The sequence below is a fragment of the Hyperolius riggenbachi genome, chromosome 10, assembly GCF_040937935.1.
Source record: "Hyperolius riggenbachi isolate aHypRig1 chromosome 10, aHypRig1.pri, whole genome shotgun sequence".
In the NCBI taxonomy this organism is placed as follows: Eukaryota; Metazoa; Chordata; class Amphibia; order Anura; family Hyperoliidae; genus Hyperolius; species Hyperolius riggenbachi.
In genome coordinates, this window is record NC_090655.1 from 237234130 (window position 1) to 237249874 (window position 15745).

The window sequence follows — 15745 nt, forward strand, 5'->3', positions numbered from 1 at the left end:
TTATTAAAGATATAAAAAGGGTATTACAAATAGGCAGATTATACAAAGGAGTGTGATATAGTATTTTCAAGAAGGTGAGATACATATAAGAGTATAAGGAGTGCGTAGGTTACAGTATCTTCAGTCCAGGTCATTGGACTCTGACATTTGAGTCCTAAGTGGAGTATCACATTTGAAGAAGAGTGGTAGGGAGGAGAGGGGCAGTTGTCTCTTAGGGTTGAGGGTGGGTGAGAGAGATATTCAGGAGAGTGAAATGGTCTCTGCGGAAGTAATCGGAGGAAAATGACCAGGTGAGAGCTGCCTAATGTGATCACTGTGGAACAGCATACTAGTATATCACATTTCAAAAAGAACAAGAGGAAAGCATTGAACATTAACAGGTTAACGTTTAGCTAGAGGCACGGGTTGAGAGGGTGGAGGGAAGTGGGGAAGGATCAGGCGCAGCGCTCATGGGCCTAAAAGTCAGTTGTACAGAGGAATGTGATAGGGCTTGAATCGAGTGATTATAGCTTTGAGGAGGTAAAGGAGTGTGTAGGAACTATGGGTTGATGTAGGAGGAGGGTCCATCATGGGGGCATGAGATCTGGGTTAGAGCGAGACCATGGGTCCCAGGTTTTGTGGAACTTAGATTCTGTATCTCTTAGGGAAGCAGTCATCTGTTCCATATTCTTGGTCCAATTTATTTTAGTTTTGATGTCGGTTATGGTTGGGGGAGCCATAGTTTTCCAAGCTGAAGCTATGGACAGTCTACAGGCCGTCAAGATGTGAGTTGTTAAGCGTGAGGTATATTTGTCCATTTCAGGGACTGGTTTGCCTAGTAGCATAATTACTGGGTCAAGTGGTATTGTGATGCCAGTAGTGGTCTGGATGAGGCGTTGGAGGTCTTTCCATAGGGGAAACTATGATTGGGCAGAACCAAAAAATGTGTTCCAGTGAGCCTGTGTGGGAGCAACCTCTCCAGCATAGGTCCGAGGAACCGGGATAAATTTTGGATAAAGTTTCTGGGGTTAGGTACCATCGGAATATAATTTTATAAATATTTTCTTTAATCTGTGTACACATGGAGGTGTGTTTGGCATTTTCCCAGATGTCTGCCCATTCCTCAGGGTCAATGGTGACAGAGAGAGACTCTTCCCATTTCTTCATATAGAGGTGAGAAGTAGTGATGGGCGAACACCTGGATGTTCGGGTTCGGGAAAGTTCGCCGAACATGGCCGAGATGTTCGGCATGTTCGGGCCGAACCCCGAACTTCCCGAACATCCCTATTTTGGGGGCCCTATGGGGTCGCAGGCATAAGGGGGGAGCATGCCCCGATCGCGGGGGGGGTCGGAAATTCCCCCCACCCCCTCCGCTAGCGCTCCCCCCTCTGCCCGCTTCCCCATTCAAAAGTTTCAAGAAGTACCTGTATAGCGGATGGCCTGGCAGTGGGCGGCACTGTGGAGTGAGGAGGAGGAGGAGTCCGGAGAGTGACGAGTTGAGGGAGGCCGGGCAGCGGGCGTGAGGTCAGCGAAAGGGCGGAACTTCCGCCCTTTCTCTGACCTCACGCCCGCTGCCCGGCCTCCCTCAACTCGTCACTCTCCGGACTCCTCCTCCTCCTCACTCCACAGTGCCGCCCACTGCCAGGCCATCCGCTATACAGGTACTTCTTGAAACTTTTGAATGGGGAAGCGGGCAGAGGGGGGAGCGCTAGCGGAGGGGGTGGGGGGAATTTCCGACCCCCCCCGCGATCGGGGCATGCTCCCCCCTTATGCCTGCGACCCCATAGGGGGGCCGTATTGCGGCCTGTTCGGCCGAACAGGGCCCTGTTCGCCCGAACAGGGGCCCTGTTCGGCCCTGTTCGGGGGCATACAGAAGTTCGGGGCGAACCCGAACTTAAAAGGCCGAACACCATGAGGTGTTCGGCCGAACTCGAACATCACCCGAACAGGGTGATGTTCTGCAGAACCCGAACAGTGGCGAACACTGTTCGCCCAACACTAGTGAGAAGGTATTAAGGATCCTGAATCAGTTTGAAGAAGGGAATATATCTGGGAAATAAGTCCCTTTTGGTGGCCTCCATGGGAACACAGTCTTTCAAAAGATGAGCAAAGGGGTAAGGGAGAGTTTTTGTGAGTATATGATTGGAGGAAGTGGGTAATTTGGTTGTATTCCATTACAGTTTTGGGTGTAAGTGATATTTTTTCTTCTAGCTTAGGTCTGGTTATAAGTTTGCCCGTAGCAAAGTCGGTCCAGTCATGCAAGTTGCAGTAGCCCATATGATACCATCTAGCCATAAAAGTGGGCGAGGTTCCAGGCTGAAAAGCAGGGTTCCCTAGTATGGGTAGTAAGGGGGAGGGGTTTGATTTGAGCTTTGTTGTAGGTTTAATAGATCTCCAGAGGCGGAGAGTGAAGGTGATGGTGGGCAGGAGGGTCAGGTGGGAGATTCTTGGAAGAGGATCGACCCAAATTAGTGAGGCCAGGGATAGGGGTTGTATGTCAGTTGCTTCAATTAGAGCCCATTTGGTGAAAACTTTCAGGCTCGACCATTCAGTCAATTGTCGTAAGTGAGCTGCCTGGTAATAATGTTTAAGACAGGGAAGGCCGAGGCCTCCCTGTTCTCTTGAAGCCATAAGGACCGGCCTAGCGACTCTGGGACGTTTGTGATTCCAGACAAAGTCTGAGAAGGCTGTTTGCAGCTTGGACAATTGACTGGAGGGTACGTGTACTGGGAGGGTCTCAAAGAGGTATAGTATCCGAGGAAGGATATTCATTTTAAGTGTGTATATCCTGCCAATCCAGGAAATTTTGTAGGATGTCCATTTGTGTAGATCCTGCAGGATTTTCTGGATAAGTGAGGGAAAATTGCTCTTATATATGTCAGCGAAATGTGGTCGCTAGGTGAATCCCTAAGTATTTAAGGGATCGGGTTTTCCAGTTATATGGAAAGTGTGATTTAAGAGAAAGCAGTGTCTGTGGGGGAATTTTGATTGGGAGAGCTTCCGTTTTGTCTTTATTTATTTTAAAGCCGGATAATGACTCGTAGGATGAAATAGTGGAGTGTAGGGCAGGTAGGGATGTTAGAGGAGAGGAGAGAGTGAGCAGGATGTCGTCTGCAAAGAGGGATATCTTATGTTCAATCCCTTTCTGGCGAATACCTTGTATATCTTGGTTAAGTCGAATTGCGCAGGCTAAAGGTTCTATGCTAATTGCAAAAAGCAAGGGAGAGAGAGGACAGCCCTGTCTAGTGCCGTTTTTAATGTGGAAAGGAGTGGGGGAGGAGAATGGAAGTTTCAGAGTGGAGGTAGGATTGGAGTATAGAAATTTCAAAATCGTTATGAATGGGCCATCGAACCCTTGATGTTGCAAAACTTGGAATAAGTAAGGCCAGGATAGGCGGTCGAAGGCCTTCTCTGCGTCCAAACTTAGAAGCAGAGAAGGCCTTCCACTCCTGTTCATGAGGGAGATTAAGTCTATGGCCTTTCTGGTGTTGTCTCCTGCCTGTCTACCTAAGATGAAGCCCACCTGGTCATTGTTAATTAGGGAAGTAAGTATAGGGTTGAGACGAGTGGCGAGGGCTTTGGTGATAATTTTGAGGTCAGAATTTAAGAGTGAAATTGGCCTGTAGCTTTGTGGTAGCTGGGGGTCTTTCCCTTCTTTGGGGATTACTGTCAAGAGGGAAGCTAGCATCGAGGAGGGGGGAGTGTTACCTTGCATTATTTTAGTGGCTAAAGTGGATAGATGGGGTAAAAGGATAGCTTGGAATTTTTTGTAATAAGAATAGGGAAGGCCGTCAGGGCCGGGTGATTTTGAGGAGGGAAATGATTTGAGAACTTCAGTTAGTTCCAGAGGGGTTATGGGGGAGTTCAGTTGTTTACGTTGTAGTTCTGTGAGTTTGGTGAGGCCTAAAGGGGCTAAGAAGGTGTCCACTCTGGAAAGAAAGGAGGTGTCCTCACTTTGGTCTGGTAGATTGTACAATTGTTCGTAATATTTTGTGAAAGTTTGAGCTATCTTATGGGGGTCATAGTGAGTGGTACCTTCCGAGTCTCTCATGGAGTAGATCGAGTGTTGTGACATTTTAGGGTTCAATTTGCGTGCCAGGATGGTGTGAGGTTTATTACCCCTTTCGAAGAAGAGTTGTTTAGTCCATCTTAAACTTTTCTCTAGTTGGCTAGATTGATGGGACCGGATATGTTGTTTGAGTTGTTGAACATGGGAGTAGTTATCTTGTGTAGGATTAGTTTTGTAGGTGGATTGGGCTTTGGAAAGGGCAGATTGAAGGGTCACTAATTTTTGAGAGGAAGACTTCTTGCGTCTAGAGCTCTCAGCTATAAAAAGGCCTCTGATGAAGGCTTTGTGCGATTCCCATAGCATGCCTTGGGATGAGACCGTGTCAGCGTTAATTTGGAAGAATGTTTGCAGTTCTTCAGAAAGTTTAGAGACGAGAGTTTTGTCTTGTAGTAACGTTTCATTGAGCCTCCAGTGGAGGGGTTTGTGTGAGTTGCGGAGCCAGTCTATTTGCATAGAGACACTGTGGTGGTCAGACCATGCTGTTGGGTTAATGTCTGATTCTAGAAGTGAGGGTAGGAGGGAAGCATTAGAAAAGAAGTAGTCTAAGCGAGAATGGGATGCATGCGGGGGGGAATAGAAGGTGTATTCTATTGAGGTTGGGTTGGCAGTTCTCCAGAGATCTATGAGGTTGTATTTCCTCATTAAAGCTCTGAATTTGCGGGAGTTGCGATCATGGGCGGCTTTCGAAGGAGAGGTGGAGGAACTTCTGTCCAGGCAGGAAGAGAATGTTAGGTTGAAGTCCCCTCCAAGAATTAGGGTACCTGATCTCACTTTGTGAAGTTTAAGGAGAAACGAAGAGAGAAAAGAGATCTGTTGGGTGTTCGGAACATAAACGTTTGCTAGGGTGAGGGGCTTTCCTGCTAGGTTACCAAGGAGGATCAAGTAGTGACCCTTAGGGTCTCGTATGGTTTTAGTAATTTGCAAGGGGAGGGAAGCTTTACATAGGATGGCTACCCCTGCCCGTTTATCCAGACCTGAGGCTAAGTATACTGTAGGGTATTGTCTGTTTGTGAGCCTGACCGAGTCTGGTGAGCGGAGATGTGTCTCTTGTAGCATTGCTATATCTATCTCCATTCTTTTGAGATCTCTAAGTAGGGACATTCTTTTTTGGGGGATGTTTAGGCCCTTCACATTCAGTGTGAGGAAATTAACCATGGTCTAAGGGAAGAGATTGGGTGGTAGAGTATGGAAAGGTTGAACGCTGCGCCTGGGGAGGGGGGGATAGGAGGAAAACCCATTGTGTGCCTCGCATTATGTAGGTTAAATTTAAAACAGATAAGAAAAATAATAAAAACATAACATAACTATGATTGCCTCTGCAAATATGGAGGCTGCATGGAGTAGCATCCAATCTAGGATGCCTGGGATAGGTCATCCATAATGTGTCTGGGCCGAGTAGCGGCAAAGGAGACACAAGGATAGACCTCCGGAGGCTCATGCTGGAGCGCCAAAATGGAAGGACAGGCACTCCGGACCCCGCATCAGTGAAATCGGAGCCCGGGGAAGGCATATCTAATTAGCCTTATATTTTGCAATACAGTCGGTAACTGGAGATTCCAGATTTATGGTAAAAAACAGGAAAATAGACATATGTATGAAATAAGCTTATACTCTATGTATCCAGCCTGAGTATGTAGATATAATGAAGGTGGAGGCTAAGTTCAAGTAGGAAGGGCTTCCATGACTTCAGGTTCTGTTCCTGAGGGGTAGGTGAGGCTTCGGATCGGGGCTTTTGTCCATTCTGAGATATGACGGACTTTCCGAGGAGGAGAACTAAAGTTCGGGGAGCGAGGTTGGTAGATGGAGCTGTGGGAGGGCATTTTTAAGCCCATTTGCTTAAGAAACATGGGGGCATTGTCAATGTCTGAGACTGAGAAAGTCATGCCGTTTCTGGTGACTATAAGGCGGAAGGGGAAGCCCCATTTGTATGAGATTTGAGCATCTCTGAGAAGTTGAGTTATTGGTTTGAATGCCCTGCGTTTGGCTAGGGTGATTAGAGATAAATCATTAAAGATATGTAGCTCGTCTCCTTTAAATGTGATCGGGGATGTTTTCCTGAGGGCTTGCAAAACAGCCTCTTTAGCCTCGTAATAGTGAAGTCTTGTGATAATGTCCTTGGGTCTCTGAGCAGATACCTGGCGCTCCCCTAGGGATCTGTGTGCCCTGTCCAATCGCCACATTTCCTCTGGTAGGTCGGGCACAATGGATTTTAATAGTTCTGTGAGGTGTGGGGTTATTTGGTCTGGTTTTACAGACATTGAGACCCCTTTGATTCTCAGATTTTGCCTCCTTTCTCTGTTTTCTGTGTCCTCCTGGGCTGAGCGTAAGAATTTAATGTCTGAGAGTACAAGCTGGTGTTCCTCTTCAAGATTTGCTTGTTTTTGAGACAGTGAGTCTACCTTGTCTTCTAGTGCACTTGTACGATTCCCCAGCCCTGTAATGTCAGCCTTAAGATCCTGCACTGCTGAAAGTATCAGCTGCTGAAGGGATTCGTGCATGGATCTGTAGTGTCTTTCAAGTGTGGCTTCTAGTGTGGAGGCCGTAATCGGCGCAGTGTCATGGCTTATACTGGCATGTGATGCGGAGGTAGGGTCAGCGTGCGTCAGGGGATCGGCGCCATCTTGGAGTCCTACAGGGCGGACAAAGCAATCCAGCGTGCCGCTTGCTGCCGTCATCTTGGATGCCGATCTGGAGGACATCAGGTGCGGGGGTCACTTGGGAAGCGTTCCCGGTAAGAGCCGCGCGGATAGAAGGGTAGAGAGGCGGAGAGCGGCTGTAAATAGCGGAGGGTCTGTCGGAGCTCCTGTCTCAGGCGGCCATCTTGGTCGCGCCGCGCATGCGCCTCCCATTTTCTCTCATTTTTGGGGGAGAAAATGTGCATCTTATACGATGGAAAATATGGTAGCGGGTAATCCCAAATTTTCATCATAAGGATAACCGTGTCATATACAACAGTGGATATACAGCACTGTGCAAAAATGTAATGTAAGAATGGTTTCACAAATGAAAGCAACACGTTTTGAATCAGGATTCAGTGACAGGACATCAGTACCAGAAGTACAAAATATAAGGCACCTTTTCCTGTGATTTTCATTCATCTAATCTGGTATATCTGATCATGTGGGCCAAATGCCCCTGAGGAATTTATGTGGGAGAAACAGGACAACCTCAGTGTTAAGTCCTGTTCCCTTGGTGAGGATTGGAACAACATTTAGAAATAAGGTTTGATTGGTTGTATGAGGCCTGTCTATTTAATTCTGTGCATGCTGTAAACTAAAAGTATTGGTTCTACCTATGTATGTTTGTAAATCATATATGTAATATATTTATGGGCAATAGAGATCAAATACAAATCTGCTGTATTGCTGTATATTTGCTATTTGTTAATGGGCTTAAACAGCTGAATAAAAAATGATTCATTTTTATATTGGTCTTTTTAATTTTTAGGCAGGTAATATAAAGTAAGGTAGTATAGTAATGGCAGCTGCACATAGGCAAGTTTACATTTTTTCTTGTCCTTACCTCATCATAATTCTGAACTCTAAACATAATTCTAGCTCTGACAAGTCCTATGCTCACCTCTGCTCATTCTTGCTGGTGACGTGGCTTCTGATGAAGTGGTGGTCATACCACGAAACATGTCAGGTCGGATCTCCACTCTAATTGTCTCATTGTAATCCAACCTTGACTCTGTGAATAGAGATTATACTGAGGCCATTAAGGTCCCCATACACTTACAGCTTCCGTCATCCAAATGCTCACAAACATGCTGGAAAATCAAGGTGCCTCTGTCCAAAATTGTTGTAGTCATTACAGGCAACCTAATCTGCAAAAGTCCATGGTTCTCTAGTAGGGTATCATTTAGCACAATGCACTTTAACTTAGCAGTGATGTTGTTTTTTTATTTTCACAACTGAAACTACTATGGAAATATTTATGTATATTCACGTGAGATTGGTCTGCAACCTGCAAATATTCTAATCAGTATTTATTGCACTGCAATAACACAAGGGGCACGGCTGCTATACTTGTCTGACATTGATGGGCTGATACAGTCAGCGGCATAGGCGGAGGAGGTGTATTTAGGGAGGGAACACCTACCTGGGTTTTTAATTTATTTTAAAGCACAACTGAAGCAAGAAGAATATGGAGGCTGCCTTATTTATTTCATTTTAAACAATATCAGTTGCCTGGCAGTCCTGATTATCTATTTGGCTGCAGTAGTGTCTGAATCACACCAGAAACAAGCATGCAGCTAATCTTGTCAGATCTGACAACAATGTCAGAAACGCATAATTGTGGAAATAAAGGTTATAAGGCCACCATAATTCATACCAATATACAAAAGATATTTATTACAACATGATATAGAACAAGGCACAATCCCCTAAATAAGACCCTCAATTAGATAAAGAAACCCTCCCCACATTAAAAACCAAGGAACAATGCGGAGCATAAATCATGCATGAGTGGTATAATGCCTGCAGGCTGAGTGGTAATCAGTCATGGATCCAAGCCTATATGACTATATATACACACACTTTCGCCCGCGCATACATACACCTTCCAATCTGCCACAGTGTCTCAATTATCGGGGGCCCCCCTTCCTTTTTCTTCCCTTTTGCTTGTTTCTAAGGATAGAAAGATCCATGTATAGTTGACAAGTCCCAATTGAAACTTTCAAACGATTTTCCGGATTACTTGTCGTATCATAACATCACGCATAATGCATTTAGACAGATATTGATGGATCTCACCCGTGAAGAGGTCCCTTCAATGTATCGCCAGTCACCGCTTACTCCTCAAGAGTGTCACCATAGATTTGGGGCCATGCGCATGGTGGTCCCGGTGTCCCTTTGGGTTGCCGGTATAGATGATACAATTTCGTATTGTGCACAGCACGCCACGCCAACCACGCCAGGCGCGCTGGTACTGAGGATGAATGGCGGGTAGACTTAGTGCGGCCTCCGGAGATGACGTCTCTGAGCACGTAACCACTCTGCCGGGTCAAGCTCCGCCCACCGACGCGTTTCACGCCCACATTGGGCGTTTCATCAGGGTGTGGCCTATACGGCCATTGCCTTCTCTTAAAAGCAGTCCCGTGGCTCCTCCTAGTGTGTAACCACAGCAACCAGCGATACTTTTCCTGCTGGCTTCCACGGAGGCTGCAATGGGTCATATATATGTGTATATGCAGAGCACAGTTCCAATCGTTCCATACGCAAATTTCAGGCAAGTCCCCACAATATTCCTTGTTGACATCACTCATCACTATATCAATTTTTGGAAAAACACTTCATAGAGCAGGAAATCAATGATTCCTCCAAAAACAACCACAGAGTGTACAAACAACTCAATCCAATGTATATGAATGGCTCCACTGATCAATGTCACTCGGGATCTAATATACATTGCTGCATATTTGTTTAAACAGATAATTCTCACAGGGAAATAAAGATAGTCCACATCTTCTTGTGGCAATACATATAGCACATCTCATACACTGCGGTGCCACTCACACTACGTGCATTACCCCACAGTATGAATGAAATACAAACCACAGTGGGCCCATCATAGTTGCATAGGAGCTATCTATATCTGTTGTATCTCAGAAATGGGGAGAGGTCTAATTCAGCATTAAGACCAAGGGGGGCCACTGTGTCCAACTTAAAGATCCACATAGCCTCCTTGCAATAAAGGACCTCATCAAAGTCCCCTCTTCTCCCAGAAATTTTTAAACCATATAGCCCTTTCACTAGAGTCCCTTTGAGAGAATTATTATGATACTCCCTATAGTGTTCATATATAGTTCCTGTGGCTTTACCTCCTGTTATTTTGCCAAAATGCTCCAATACTCGCTCTTTTAGACTTCTTTTTGTTTTGCCCACATATGTCAATTTACATGGACATTGAATTGAGTATATTACTTTGGTGGTCTCACAATTAATAAAAGATCTAATTGTAAATTCATTTTTCCCATCACTACTATAAAAGACATTAGTACGTTCAACATAGGGACACAATTTGCATCTGGAGCATTTATACATTCCAACTGGCCTCCTACGGTCCAGCCAGGTTGAGGGATTTCTCTGAATCTCACTATGTACTAAATAATCTCTCAGATTGGGTGCCCTTCTAGCAGTAACAAGAGGGCGCGGCCCTACAATCTTGGCAACCTCCTGGTCCACGGTCAAAATGGGCCAACATTTGGTAAGTAGTTCCCTCAAATTATCCCAATGGGATCCAAAACCGGTTATGAGCCGTATATGTCCCTCCCCCTCTGCACTTCGCGGTACCCCCCTGGGGGCCAGTAAATCCTGCCTGTCCCTACCCCAAGCCCTTTTGAGTGCCTTACGTAATGTCGAATGTGAGTATCCTCTGTCCCGAAAACGTTGGTACATCAGACGAGACTCGTTTCTAAAGTCCTCGTCTCGACCACAGTTCCTGCGCAATCGGAGGAACTGACCGTAAGGGATACCTCTTTTAAGGGGCTCTGGATGATGGCTTGTGGCATGCAAAAGCGTGTTGCCCGCAGTGGGCTTGCGATAGGAGGTGGTCATAATCATTTCACCCTCCACTTTCAATTTGAGATCCAGGAAGGGGATTTCACCACCAAACGCGTATGTCAATTTAATATTTCTATTGTTCTGATTTAGTTTAGCCACAAACTCACCGAGCTGTGTGGCTGTTCCTGTCCATGCCACCAAGACATCATCCAGGTATCTGATCCAGAGGGCGACGTGTGCACCATATTCGGGGCTCGGAAAAACCTCCTCCCGTTCCCAGAGCCCCAAATGGAGACATGCATAGGCTGGTGCACACGACGCCCCCATGGACGTACCCCTCAATTGATGGTAATATTGGCCCTCAAAAACAAAACAATTCCGGGTCAGGATCAACTCCATGGATTCAACAACAAAGGCATTATGGGCTGGTGCAGAGGGATACCGCTCACGGAGGAAGAGGGACATTGCCCGGAGCCCCTCCTCATGCGGGATCGAAGTGTACAAAGACTCAACATCGATCCCCACAAGGAGGGACCCCGGGGGCAGCACAAAACCGTCCAGGACTCCCAAGACATCCCGTGTATCCTGTACATATGATGGTAGCGCCTGTACCAACAAACTGATCTTTTTGTCAATGAACTGGCCCAGTCTTTGGGTTGGGCTGCCCACCCCTGAGACTATTGGTCGTCCCGGTGGGTCTGTCATTGATTTATGTACCTTGGGAAGGACATATATAGTGGGAATATTATATGTAGTCACAACTAAATACTCCCATTCCTGTTTTGTCAAAATGCCCCCCGCTAATCCATCATCTAATATATCATTAACTCTGTCTTTTATCGATGGAAAAGGATTATCCCTGAGTTTGCGATAAGTATGAACATCACTCAATTGTCGCTTTATTTCTTGAATATATTTCTCCTCATCCATGAGGACAACGTTGCCCCCCTTGTCACTAGGTTTTATAATCAATTTGGGAGCCTGCTGCAGCTCTTTTAAGGCAACAATTTCTTGGGGTGACAAGTTTTTGTCCCCATGGAGAGGAGAAAGTCTTAATTTCCAAAGTTCCTGTTCCACTGTATCCAAAAATACTTTAACATTTCTATTTTGTGTGATCGGTGGCATATAAATGGATTTAAGCCGGAGATTGGTATTTTGAGGGGGTGGGGGTATGAATGAGGGGTTATCTTGTTGACCCACTTGAGAGGAAACCAACATTTCATCCATCATGATGTCACTTTGGTTTGATACATTTATAGGGAAATCAACTGGTGTCTGCTCCTGCATCAATGATTCCAAAGCTGCCAAGGTTTCTCTCTCACTTAAAGTGAGAGGGATATAGCCCTGCATCTGTTCAGCAGATTGCCCAGAAGATTGTCCATAGGATAGTTTCAATAACACTTTCCTCACAAATAAGTATATATCCTTATAAATTTCAAAGATATCACCTGAGGTGGTTGGGGAAAAGGACAGTCCTCGTTTAAGTAGTGAAACATGTCTATCCTGAAGTCGAAAGGCGGAAAGATTTATTATATTCCTGCCGGTCTCCTCATTTTGGGACTCTATTTTCTCTGATTCCCACTCCTGGTAACTCTGGTTGGTACCTCCTCGTCTGTCTGATCGTATTGCTCCTCCTGTTCTATCCCTCCTCCCCTCTTCCATTCTCCTCGACCTCCTCTTCCTCCTCTGCCTCGTCCTCTTCCCCTTCCTTTCCTGTTCCTTCCTCTTCCTCTCCTGGGAGTGTTGCTCTCTTCTAAAAAAGTGACTGACTTTTTACTACCTGTAGAGCCATCAGTATCAATACTTGATGGCTCCAAACTTTCAAGTCCAGAGGAACCTTTTCTACCCCTTCTTTTTGATTTTTTCTGTTCGATTCTATTGATCGGGTTAAGGGCCTCATCCGAGTCCCAGCCTGCTAGATCTCTTTGAAATTTTTGTTGCTTTTGTTTTTTAATACTAGCCTGTATTTTCTCAATCTGCCTTTTCAGATTTTCATTAAAGGAATTGAACTCAATATGGGTACTGAATGTGTCCAATTCAGCCACACTATCTGATATTTCTTCCGTAATTTCCCTTAACTGTTCTCGTTCCTCATCCGCCATCATTTTTAAGATTTCCAAACCTCGTTCAAGAGCTTTCTCTTTCCACTTTTCCACAAACCGTGGAGTTAGAAGGTTACCGGCAGGAATAATTCTCTCCAATATACCATTGGGTATTACCCCAGCCTTTACATAGGACTCCAGGAGGGACTCCGGCTTAAATCCATTTATATGCCACCGATCACACAAAATAGAAATGTTAAAGTATTTTTGGATACAGTGGAACAGGAACTTTGGAAATTAAGACTTTCTCCTCTCCATGGGGACAAAAACTTGTCACCCCAAGAAATTGTTGCCTTAAAAGAGCTGCAGCAGGCTCCCAAATTGATTATAAAACCTAGTGACAAGGGGGGCAACGTTGTCCTCATGGATGAGGAGAAATATATTCAAGAAATAAAGCGACAATTGAGTGATGTTCATACTTATCGCAAACTCAGGGATAATCCTTTTCCATCGATAAAAGACAGAGTTAATGATATATTAGATGATGGATTAGCGGGGGGCATTTTGACAAAACAGGAATGGGAGTATTTAGTTGTGACTACATATAATATTCCCACTATATATGTCCTTCCCAAGGTACATAAATCAATGACAGACCCACCGGGACGACCAATAGTCTCAGGGGTGGGCAGCCCAACCCAAAGACTGGGCCAGTTCATTGACAAAAAGATCAGTTTGTTGGTACAGGCGCTACCATCATATGTACAGGATATACGGGATGTCTTGGGAGTCCTGGACGGTTTTGTGCTGCCCCCGGGGTCCCTCCTTGTGGGGATCGATGTTGAGTCTTTGTACACTTCGATCCCGCATGAGGAGGGGCTCCGGGCAATGTCCCTCTTCCTCCGTGAGCGGTATCCCTCTGCACCAGCCCATAATGCCTTTGTTGTTGAATCCATGGAGTTGATCCTGACCCGGAATTGTTTTGTTTTTGAGGGCCAATATTACCATCAATTGAGGGGTACGTCCATGGGGGCGTCGTGTGCACCAGCCTATGCATGTCTCCATTTGGGGCTCTGGGAATGGGAGGAGGTTTTTCCGAGCCCCGAATATGGTGCACACGTCGCCCTCTGGATCAGATACCTGGATGATGTCTTGGTGGCATGGACAGGAACAGCCACACAGCTCGGTGAGTTTGTGGCTAAACTAAATCAGAACAATAGAAATATTAAATTGACATACGCGTTTGGTGGTGAAATCCCCTTCCTGGATCTCAAATTGAAAGTGGAGGGTGAAATGATTATGACCACCTCCTATCGCAAGCCCACTGCGGGCAACACGCTTTTGCATGCCACAAGCCATCATCCAGAGCCCCTTAAAAGAGGTATCCCTTACGGTCAGTTCCTCCGATTGCGCAGGAACTGTGGTCGAGACGAGGACTTTAGAAACGAGTCTCGTCTGATGTACCAACGTTTTCGGGACAGAGGATACTCACATTCGACATTACGTAAGGCACTCAAAAGGGCTTGGGGTAGGGACAGGCAGGATTTACTGGCCCCCAGGGGGGTACCGCGAAGTGCAGAGGGGGAGGGACATATACGGCTCATAACCGGTTTTGGATCCCATTGGGATAATTTGAGGGAACTACTTACCAAATTTTGGCCCATTTTGACCGTGGACCAGGAGGTTGCCAAGATTGTAGGGCCGCGCCCTCTTGTTACTGCTAGAAGGGCACCCAATCTGAGAGATTATTTAGTACATAGTGAGATTCAGAGAAATCCCTCAACCTGGCTGGACCGTAGGAGGCCAGTTGGAATGTATAAATGCTCCAGATGCAAATTGTGTCCCTATGTTGAACGTACTAATGTCTTTTATAGTAGTGATGGGAAAAATGAATTTACAATTAGATCTTTTATTAATTGTGAGACCACCAAAGTAATATACTCAATTCAATGTCCATGTAAATTGACATATGTGGGCAAAACAAAAAGAAGTCTAAAAGAGCGAGTATTGGAGCATTTTGGCAAAATAACAGGAGGTAAAGCCACAGGAACTATATATGAACACTATAGGGAGTATCATAATAATTCTCTCAAAGGGACTCTAGTGAAAGGGCTATATGGTTTAAAAATTTCTGGGAGAAGAGGGGACTTTGATGAGGTCCTTTATTGCAAGGAGGCTATGTGGATCTTTAAGTTGGGCACAGTGGCCCCCCTTGGTCTTAATGCTGAATTAGACCTCTCCCCATTTCTGAGATACAACAGATATAGATAGCTCCTATGCAACTATGATGGGCCCACTGTGGTTTGTATTTCATTCATACTGTGGGGTAATGCACGTAGTGTGAGTGGCACCGCAGTGTATGAGATGTGCTATATGTATTGCCACAAGAAGATGTGGACTATCTTTATTTCCCTGTGAGAATTATCTGTTTAAACAAATATGCAGCAATGTATATTAGATCCCGAGTGACATTGATCAGTGGAGCCATTCATATACATTGGATTGAGTTGTTTGTACACTCTGTGGTTGTTTTTGGAGGAATCATTGATTTCCTGCTCTATGAAGTGTTTTTCCAAAAATTGATATAGTGATGAGTGATGTCAACAAGGAATATTGTGGGGACTTGCCTGAAATTTGCGTATGGAACGATTGGAACTGTGCTCTGCATATACACATATATATGACCCATTGCAGCCTCCGTGGAAGCCAGCAGGAAAAGTATCGCTGGTTGCTGTGGTTACACACTAGGAGGAGCCACGGGACTGCTTTTAAGAGAAGGCAATGGCCGTATAGGCCACACCCTGATGAAACGCCCAATGTGGGCGTGAAACGCGTCGGTGGGCGGAGCTTGACCCGGCAGAGTGGTTACGTGCTCAGAGACGTCATCTCCGGAGGCCGCACTAAGTCTACCCGCCATTCATCCTCAGTACCAGCGCGCCTGGCGTGGTTGGCGTGGCGTGTTGTGCACAATACGGAATTGTATCATCTATACCGGCAACCCAAAGGGACACCGGGACCACCATGCGCATGGCCCCAAATCTATGGTGACACTCTTGAGGAGTAAGCGGTGACTGGCGATACATTGAAGGGACCTCTTCACGGGTGAGATCCATCCATATCTGTCTAAATGCATTATGCGTGATGTTATG